We start from the raw sequence: 11252 nt of genomic DNA, 5'->3' as shown, positions 1-11252 counted from the left end.
AGAGTGCAAGAGTGACAGTGAGTGCAGAGTGACAGTGAGTGGAGAGTAAGTGCAGAGTGACAGTGAGTGCAGAGTGACAGTGAGTGCAGAGTTAGTGCAGAGTGAGTGCGAGAGTGACTCTAAGTGCAGAGTGAGTGCAAGAGTGACTGTGAGTGCAGTTAGTGCAGAGTGAGTGCGAGACTGACTGAGTGCAGAGTGAGTGCAAGAGTGACTGTGAGTGCAGGGTGAGTGCAAGAGTGACTGAGTGCAGAGTGAGTGCAAGAGTGACTGTGAGTGCAGAGTGAGTGTGAGAGTGACTGTGAGTGCAGAGTGAGTGCGAGAGTGACAGTGAGTGCAGAGTGAGTGGAAGAGTGACAGTGAGTGCAGAGTGAGTGCGAGAGTGACAGTGAGTGCAGAGTGAGTGCGAGTGCAGAGTAAATGCAGAGTGACAGTGATTGAAGAGTGAGTGCGAGAGTGACAGTGAGTGCGAGAGTGCAGAGTGAGTGCGAGAGTGCAGAGTGAGTGCAGAGTGACAGTGAGTGCAGAGTGAGTGTGAGTGCAGAGTGAGTGTGGAGTGAGTTCAGAGTGACAGTGAGTGCAGAGTGAGTTCACAGTGAGTGCAGAGTGAGTGCAGAGTGACAGTGAGTGCAAAGTGAGTGCGAGAGTGACAGTGAGTGCAGAGTGAGTGCGAGAGTGACAGTGAGTGCAGAGTGAGTGCGAGAGTGACAGTGAGTGCAGAGTGAGTGCAAGAGTAACAGTGAGTGCAGAGTGAGTGTGAGAGTGACAGTGAGTGCAGAGTGAGTGCAAGTGCAGAGTGAGTGCAGAGTGAGTGCGAGAGTGACAGTGAGTGCAGAGTGAGTGCGAGAGTGACAGTTTGTGCAGAGTGAGTGCAAGAGTGACAGTGAGTGCAGAGTGAGTGCGAGTGCAGAGTGTGTGCAGAGTGGCAGTGAGTGCAGAGTGCGAGAGTGACGGTGAGTGCAGTGAGTGCAAGAGTGCAGAGTGAGTGCAGAGTGCGAGAGTGCAGAGTAAGTGCAGAGTGAATGCAGAGTGAGTACAGAGTGACTGTGAGTGCAGAGTGAGTGCGAGAGTGACAGTGAGTGCAGATTGAGTGCGAGAGTGACAGTGAGTGCAGAGTGAGTGCGAGAGTGACAGCGAGTGAAGAGTGAGTACGAGAGCGACAATGAGTGCAGAGTGAGTGCGAGAGCGACAGTTGTGATGTATTCCTATAGGTTCTGTATCGATCCCCCTATTCCTGACCCTATTCTGGTTAACAAGTTAACTAGCAGCCATCCCATGAGGCAGAAAACCCCCATGATGCAGAAACCGTTATCTGATTAAGCCACACTACGGCACAGGAACGTGTTATCTGATTAGGTCATAACGCTTGCCATCTAATTAGACAAGCGATATTCCTCCAGCCCCTGATAAGGCATACGGAGTTCTCAAAACAAATCAAACCTATGACAGACCTGGGAAAAACCCTGCGGCCATTGTTTTGATTTCACCGAGAACTTCAGCAAAAGAATGTGCTAACGACCAGGTCGTATGACATCCTTATTGACGTATCTATGTCCATCCTTACGTCAATCTCGGCACCTTAAAGGTATAAATATTACCGATATTGCCCTATGCAAACACACGCGGTGGTGACGAGATCGGAGCAGCCAGACTTGCCGAAGCCCAGAGCAGAGCAGACCCCGCTGGCGCAGCCCCGCCTTCCTGAGGCGCTGAGAACGAGACGCTGCTTTCTCCTGCCGAGAAATCCAGCTCCGGCGCTTCCGGGTAGCCCTCGCAGGCAGCCTGGAATATCGAGACCAGAGACGAGAGATACCATCCCTCATTCATCCTAGATTCCAGGTACAGAACTGAATAACCCCTCACAGAGAATTCTTGAGTCAGTCACTTGGCAAAACAAACTTAACTTAAACTGCTACTTTCTACTCCCGCCCACGTATTAGGCTTAGGTCAGGTACATCTGGGGTAGGCGTAGTTAGAAACACCAGTTGAGTACGATTAGTCAAAGGTATATGTGTATGTATCTATTTTATCCATTTTAAACCATCATATGGCTTAGAAACCATATCAATGTTTTTACAGTATTATTTTATACTTCTGCTTTTAATGTATGCACTTTACTTAACCATAAGTATTGCAATAATATCGATCCATTTCTCTTGTAAGAGAAAAGAGACTGATCAATAAATAACATATTTTATTGAACACGCCCGTCTCTTCCTTTTCTCTACAATCTGGTGAGACTAAGAATGCACGTACTGACTGAGTAAAATAAGTCGTCTTTTGTTTTCACACGACTCTAGAGATACACTCTTGATTAGGGGAGAGCAAAGTTGTCATGTTCTATGGTTGTCAGAAACTAAATCCCTTCTTGTCTATCCAGGGAGGTTCAACTCCTCCTTGCCTAGTCGAGAAAGTTTCTAGTGAACTCTGAGCTAGCTGGCAAACCCAAAACTTTAAGTCTAATATCGACAGTAGTAGACCTAGTTAACGTCTGGTCTAGGCCTATACTATTGAAGGTATTATTCCAATGCGCAGAGCCTATTGGGATAATAGGAACTACACTACATGGCGCCCAACGTGTTTGGATGGGCGATAAAACTAACGTAAGACATTTAGAGTAACTCAGTCGTGCTTTTTCACTCAGACCCCTTTTTTCCCATAATACTCCAAAGATGTCTGGAGTGGGTGAAAGGTAATATCCGCCAAACCTCGCAGGAGGAAACTCCTATGTATGGTCCTTGGTTTTGTCAACGTTGAAGGATACACTGTTCCAAAATATTGTGCATCTAATCTTTGTTTCCATAAGAACCTGATCTGCAAACAAACAAAATAACCTTCTGGACAGTACAATGTCAGACAGTGAAGGAGACAGAGAGGCAGTTAGAATAGCAACTGAACTCGCAGCAGCTGATAATGCACTGCAAGACGCTGACCCGGAGATAATACTCATCGCGGTCAACACAAGAAAATCTATAACTTTAAAACTTATAGAAAATGGACTGACACCTAGAGGTGGCACGGTCATATTCGTAATTGAGGCACACGAATATCGGCAGACAGAGGTATTCTATTCATGGACACATTTTCCAGCAGCAAATGCTGTAACAAAGGTCTTCCACTATTACAAAACAGAGGAACCTCCTAATGAGTACACTCCTTTCGAGGAGGTGGAAGTACCACTTAAATTTCAAGAGCATCTGCTCTTATTTAATGGCGCCCTAAAACATAATAATCACATCACCAGGCTCGGTCCATTAGGTAGACCAGGAGCAACGTGGCCGGTTCTAGCCGGATACACACCACATCCAGACATCGATGGGATGTCTGCAGCAAACCTTTTAATACAACTAAAACAATTAATAAAAATACATAGACAATTAGTCCAATATGTAATGCGGACTTCAACAATTCAACCAGCAATTAAAATTCCACAGCTGACCCCTCATCAGGGGAACACAAATAAAATTACACCACAGAACATACAGTCCTGCCTAGGTAAAGTACCAGCTAAACGGGAACAAATACCATTCTGGTTAGCACAAAAAATCACCCAAATAGAGGCGGTGTTTCCAGACACCACCCCGTTAGATAAACACAGGATTCTGACTATCTGTCTTCCAATGGGAATCGCACCACACGTGGAGGACTGTGACACTTGGGGTACAGTCTTTGCTTCCATCTACACAAAAACGCACGGTGTTCCATCCATTTCGGTAATACCAGATGTGCTAAAACAAATTCAAGACGAATACGGTCCAGAACCCGCTTTAACTCTTGTTATGAAATTACTGAAAGACTTCAAGCAGGTCTCGGCTATATTATTAGCCAACATAAAGGGAGAAGCAGCAAACGTGGCGATCCGCCAGAGGTTAAAGGAGACAGATATAGCAGACCAACCAGCTGAAATTGCCAGAATTATAGAAAAATCCTATGAGGAACTAGGTAGAGATAGTTTAGGTGGAATACCAGTAAAACCACAACTGATTGAAAGTCCTGAAAAAATATTTTTTAATAATAATTCAACATCACAAAAAAAGAGCTGGGATGGAAACAAACAATCCAATCCTAAAGAAAAGAAATTCCAGTCCAGAGGAAGGTCTCCTCGGCGGAGAGAAAAAATCTCCGAACCAGAGACACAGGTCACCCCAAAGTGACCCCTCTGGGAAAAGATATAACCTTAGGAATAGGGATAATATAAAGAAGCCTGATAGATATCAAGACATTGATACACGTCCCTCTCAATCTTTTCAGACTTCCTCGCAGAAATCGGAAAGAAGAGGACGATCAGAACAAAGAGAAGAGCACGCCAAGTCCAAAGACAAGGAATCTGCTCATCTAAAAAAGAAACTACCATTTCCAAAAAAGAAGGTAGCCAGTATCAAGGTAGTAAACAATGCCGAGAATACTGAGGACACAACTGAAAAACGGAGAATGGGCTCAGACAATGTTAGACAGCGCAGCAGAAGTGAGCATAGCTCGCAAAGTCCTTATGAATCTTCTGGAGACAGTGGACACGAATGAATATCTTCAAGTGGAAACTGCAGACACCAGAGTTAGCAAACCTCACAAAATATATGAAATAACTTTACGTATAGAAGGGGATAAGACTAGAAAAATAAGGGGACTATTTTGGGATAATCTCTCCAAGGGCTATGACATCCTTCTAGCTGAAAAAGACTGGCCACCAGAGTTTGTCAGGGAGTGCCCTCATGGCGAAGAAATAATTATGCCTGCCTTCTCAAATCATATCCCAATTCATAAAAAATACACACTTGCCAGAAAGTGGGCAGTAGCTCAAGCTCCTGCTTTATATAAAAATCATGTAGGATGGGATGAGGACTCTCCTCCTCACAAAATCCAGTTAAAATCACAACCTACTGCACAAAGACAGTACCCAATTAAGCAAGAAGCTAAAAAACAGGTAAAAGAAATCCTAGATCAATTAGAATACCAGGGGGTGATTGAAACTTGCACCTCACAAATGAACAACCCTTTGTTTCCTGTCTCCAAACCAGACAATTCATATCGTCTAGTTTTGGATTACAGACACCTTAACTCATGTTGCAAAACTTTTGCAGTGCAAAATTCGCATAGTGCTGCACTAATGAATAACATAGTGCGCAAAAAATACAAAACAACATTAGACATCTCTAATGGATTCTTTTGTCAAAACATAGCACCAGAGAGCAGATATTTGTCTGCGTTCTCAATAAATGGCACTCAAAAACAATTCTGTCGGTTAGCCCAGGGGTACAAGAATAGCCCAGGGGTATTCTCAGCGAGAGTAACAGAATTACTACAAACATATGATGACGAAGCATTATCTTATGTCGATGACATATACCTAACAGATGATGACTTGGATACTCACTTGAAGAGAGTGAACACCATAATACTTGGGTTCGCAGCAGAGGGTTACAAATTCAACTTTAAAAAATCTAGAATTGCCCATCTAACAGTCCTGTTCTTAGGATACGAATTATCAAGTGAAGGCAAAAGCCTGGCTGACAATTTCCTAGAGAAATGTGCCGTACTCCAAGCACCTAGAACACTAAAAAACCTACAGTAAATTCTAGGCTTCCTAAATTTCGGAAGAACATACATTGCAAATTACGCAGAAAGGGTCAAACCCCTTTATGATCTAATAAAACCAGATTTTAAAAGAACCAATTGGACTCAAATACACACAGAAATTTTGAGATCCTTACAAACAGACATGTTAATTAAAACAAAATTAGAAACACGTGATAACACACGCAATCTTGTGATTCGAGTCATCCCAGGAAGATGCGGATTCACATACCTGACCTCTAATGAGGGAGAAAAGGTACCAATTGCATTCAAATCACACTTGTACACTAAGGCTGAAATGAAATTTAGCCCAACGGAAAAAATTCTTACTGCAACACAGACAGCTATAGCAAAAGAACGAGCCCTGGCACAAGGTAAACAAATAATAATCGTGACACCAATACCAGCCCTAGAGGCTGTAACAAAAGCAAGCATTCCAAATGCTAAAGCGCTCCATCCGAGATGGATACAATGGGCTAATTCTCTTGCTGCAACAGACGTGGCATACAAATTTGATCCTAACTTAAAAACATAAGAATTTCTCCAATATGAATTTGAATGTTGTTGGACAGGCCACATGAAGGGCTCGCTCCCTCCCCGCAGGACAGGGCCCGGGCCACCGTCAGCACCATTGCCCGGCCCAGCCCCCATCTTGGACACGGCACCACGCGGCCGTGCGGCCTCAGCCCGACCCCAACACTGGGCCTGGCCAGGCCCCGACATCCCGGCACCACCCTCCACCCAGGAGGTGAACGGCCCACTTGGCAGGTCAATGGGAGTACGAAGTGTCGATGGCTCTCCCCCGCCAGGTGCCGAGCACCCCCAGCCTCCTCGGGCGCTGGCTCCACCCCCCTGCTGGGTGTCTGGACTCCCTCATCCCAGACCTCCCGACCTCCAAGAGCGAGGGTCCGGACATCAAAGGGCGCCAGACCTATAACTGAGGCAGCCCCAGGACAGGAAGGCAGTTGTATCCTGGAGTCGAGAGACACCGCGACGAACTCATCCTTGACGGACTGTTGGCGCTGCCACAGCCCTGCCTTGTGAACTATTGTCCTGCCTGCTGGCGCTGCCGCGGCCCTCTGCAACCTTCATCCTCGTGGGACCTGCTGGCGCTGCCGCGGCCCTCTGCAACCTTCATCCTCGTGGGACCTGCTGGCGCTGCCGCGGCCCTCTGCAACCTGCATTCTCGTGGGACCTGCTGGCGCTGCCGCGGCCCGTTGTAACCTTCATCCTCGTGGGACCTGCTGGCGCTGCCGCGGCCCGTTGCAACCTGCATCCTCGTGGGACCTGCTGGCGCTGCCGCGGCCCGTTGTAACCTTCATCCTCGTTGGGACCTGCTGGCGCTGCCGCGGCCCGTGCCACCTACGACCTCTTCGGGACCTGCAGGCGCTGCCGCGGTCTGACCCCTCCGAACACCGAGCTCGAGGATTGTGAGCTAACACCGTTACCCACCCGTACCCGTGGGTACCAAGACTGTCCCGCTACCCCCTTCCCTTACTAGAGACTAGAATTGAGAGGATCATCGTGTCCTGATCGCCCTGTATCGTACCACTCTACTACCCGAAGTGCCTATAAAAGGTGTTACCATAAGCTTTGTGTGGTGTCCATCTGTGGGGGGGAAGTTACCTGTCTGTGCGATCACTGTGCTCGGCCGACCCTCCAGGTCCCCGTCTAACATTGGTGGCTAGCGGCGCGATCCGAACCAACGCGTACCGTACAGACAGTAACTCACCCTACGACTAAAACCACAATGACGACCAAAGAGAGCGGATCGGCGGAGAAGTTCCAGATGGAAAAGCTGGAAGAATACAACCACCGAGAGCTCAAACAATTTTGCATGGACTTAGGCATTGCTACCACCGGGCTAAGCACAAAAGAAGACTTCAAAAACGCCCTAGAGGCCTGGACAGAGACAAATACCGCAACCCCCCGGGACCCCGCAGCCCCGGAAGTCAACACCACCCGGACGGAGGAACGGAGAACAGGCCCCTCCCATGAAGAGATCCAAGAGCGGGAAAAAAATAGATTACACGAGTTAGACTTGGCACGACTCAGATTAGACGGAGAATTGAAACTGGCGGAACAAAAAATAAACTTAGAACACTTACGGCTCAGAGAAGAGCGAGAGGAAAAACAGAGACAGAGAGACCTCGAAGAAAAAAGACTGGCATACGAGCACGAGTGCAAACTAGCGGAGATAGAAATGCGCAAACTGAACAAAAACCTAGGGGTGCCCGAGCAACCGCACTCCCCGGGTCCTACCGAGCAGAAGGTCCACATCCCCAAGGATGTGGTCCGAGAATATCACCGGAACGACGACATACAGCAGTGGTTCAAAGCCTATGAGATTGCCATGACCGCCCACCAGGTCGCTCGAAGTGACTGGGGAGCCGGTCTATGGGGGAGATTCGTCAACGAGGGTCGTGATGCCCTGCTGCAGCTTCCGGACCATCAAATGACGTCCTATGACCACATGAAGGCCGCCCTCCTCAGTCGATATGGACTTACACCCGAAATGTACCGCCAGAGGTTCCGCAACTGCACCAGGATCCCAGGTACGACGTGGTTGGAATACGTGAACTATTTCAGCCGAGCCTTCGAGGGGTGGATCAAGGGTAACAACGTAACCACTTACGAACAACTCTTCAATCTCATTGTGTGGGAGCACCTCTCCAACAACTGCTTTGTCGAGCTCAGGCAGCACCTCCTCGACAGTAAATTGACTGAACCCCGGCAGCTCGCCACCGAGGCTGACCGGTGGGAGAGCACCCGAGTGGCCCGGAGTGGGCCGAACGAGCAGAACAGAACCAACCAAGGTCACCATCGTCCCCGAGGAGGAGGAGGAGGCCCGGGCCGGGGCAGAGACGCCGCCCCGGCCGCACCCACTAACGCCACCCCGGCCCCAGCAGGCCGGGGAAACCCCCCGATGCGCCCGGGGTTCCGAGCTAACGTGACGTGTCATCGATGCCAGCGAGTCGGCCACTATGCCAGTGACCCGACCTGCCCGAAGAACCAGGCCCCCGGGCCCCGCCAGATGGCGGCCGCCGCCCTGGGAGAAGAACAAGTCTCCGAAGACACGGAGACCTATGAGTCGGAGCAGTTCGAGTGGGAACCCGCCGCCATGACCCTGGCATGCCTAGGAGGAAGAGACATGGTCCCGCGGACTCCCCTGCCCGCCAACACTCGGAAGTACAGCCAATGGGTGAGCATCAATGGGCGCAAGGCCGAGGCCCTGCGTGACACCGGGGCCAGTGTGACGGCCGTCCGCTGTCACCTGGTGACCCCAGAACAAATCCTACCAAACGTACTTTGCCCCGTCCGATCGGCAGATAACTCGGAGAGCCTGTGTCGGATGGCCTGCGTCCCCTTCGAATGGGGAGGAGTGTCCGGCATGCTGAAAGTAACTGTCCGTGACGATGCCCCCGTAGACTGCCTCCTGGGGAACGATCTCGAGAGCTCCCCGTGGGCCGCTGTGGAAAGAAGAGAGCATCTGGGGATGTTGGGTCTCCCGGACTGGGCGTGCGTAACCACCCGGTCCATGGCCACCCGCACCATCCCTAGACCAGAAGAACCAGAAGGGGCAGCACCTCCGCCCTCGATCACTCCAGAAGAAGACTTCCTCCAGACCGACCACCCGGACCCCACCCCAGAGGGGTCCACACAGCCCCCCGAGCTTCCCGACCTGGCTCAGTGGCGTCAAGAAGGGGGGCCCACCCAGGAACAATTCCGGCAGGAGCAAAAGACCTGCCCCTCCCTCGAGGGATTGCGACAGCAAGCGCTCGCCCAGAGCCAAGGAGACACCACCGGGGCCCACTGGGTTTATTGGGACAATGATCTCTTGTACAGCGAACAGAAAATCGCAGAACTGGGGGCCGGGCGAGTGCTGGTGGTGCCCCTCCACTTCAGAGACTTCCTGTTGAACCTAGCCCATGATGTCCCCCTGGCCGGGCACCTGGGCCAAGACAAGACCTACCACCGCCTGGTGACTCACTTTTTTTGGCCCAAAATGAGAAATGACGTATCCAACCATTGCCGGTCCTGCCCGACCTGCCAGGCCAGTGGGAAGAGCGGCCGCAAACTCAAGGCACCCCTACAACCATTCCCCGTGGTGACCACCCCGTTTGAAAGGGTGGGAATAGACATTGTGGGGCCCCTGGACCCCCGAACAGCACAGGGACATCGCTTCATCCTGGTCCTGGTGGATCACGCCACCCGCTATCCTGAGGCGGTCCCCCTTCGTACGATAACAGCCCCAGTAGTGGGTCGAGCCTTGATGGGGATCTTCTCTCGAGTGGGCTTCCCCCGGGAAGTCGTCAGCGACAGGGGTACGAACTTTATCTCAAAATACATGAAGTCCCTCTGGCATCAGTGTGGGGTCACCTACCGATTCACGACCCCCTATCACCCTCAAGGGAACGGACTGGTTGAGCGGTTCAACCGCACGCTCAAAGGGATGATTGGGGGGTTGGAAGAGCCCCTCCGTCGCCAGTGGGATGTGCTACTACCGTGCCTTCTCTTTGCCTACCGAGAAGTCCCCCAGAAGTCCCTCGGCTTCAGCCCTTTCGAACTCTTGTATGGACACCCGGTGCGAGGCCCGCTCAGCCTAGTCAAAGAAGGCTGGGAAATGCCCCCTCTAAAGAACACTCCAGATGTTTTCAAGTACCTCCTAACCCTCCGCAACCAGACCAGAAGGTTCAGAGAGATGGCAAAAGCAAACCTGGAGGCCAGTCAGGAGGACATGAAAAGGTGGTACGATCAAAATGCATCCTCCATCGAATTTGAACCCGGCCAACAAGTGTGGGTAATGTCTCCCACCGAACCATGCGCCCTGCAAGACAAATGGACGGGGCCCTTCAAAGTAATCGAGCGCAAGAGCCCTGTCACCTATCTCATCGATATGGAATCTTCCCGAAACCCTCTCCGGGTCCTCCACGCTAATAGACTGAAACCCCACTTTGTACGCTCCGAACTCAGTCTCCTGATGGCAACCGACAATGGAACCGAGGAGGACTCCGAACCCCTTCCTGACCTCCTACGGTCACGGGAGAAAGACGGCTCCGTGGACGGGGTCCGACTCTCGGAGGCCCTCACCCTGGAACAGCGCCAAGACTGCCGAGTCCTCCTGCTCCAGTTCTCCACCCTGTTCTCCCTCACCCCAGGGGTCACCCCCTGGTGCTTACACGACGTGGACACTGGGGACAGTCCCCCTATCCGCCATCGGGCCTACCGCGTACCAGATCGGGTACGGGCCTGCATCCAAGAGGAGGTGGCCAAGATGCTCACCCTCGGGATCATCGAGCCCTCAGACAGCCCCTGGGCCAGCCCAGTGGTACTGGTCCCCAAAGCGGCCGCCCCCGGCGCCACGCCGGAGCTCCGGTTCTGCGTCGACTACCGGGGCTTGAATGCGGTCACCAGAACAGACGCACACCCCATCCCCCGAGCCGATGAACTAATCGACCGCATGGGAGCTGCCCGCTACCTCAGCATCTTCGACCTGACAGCGGGCTACTGGCAGATCGGTCTCACACCCCGGGCCCAAGAACGATCTGCATTCTCTACCCCGGATGGCCACTATCACTTCAAGGTCATGCCATTCGGCATGAAGAATGCCCCAGCAACCTTTCAGCGGCTAGTAAACCAGGTCCTGGCAGGACTCGAAGGATTCAGCGCCGCCTACCTGGACG

The sequence above is a fragment of the Lissotriton helveticus genome, chromosome 6 (assembly GCF_964261635.1).
Source record: "Lissotriton helveticus chromosome 6, aLisHel1.1, whole genome shotgun sequence".
Lineage (NCBI taxonomy): Eukaryota > Metazoa > Chordata > Amphibia > Caudata > Salamandridae > Lissotriton > Lissotriton helveticus.
This window is presented reverse-complemented; position numbering follows the sequence as displayed.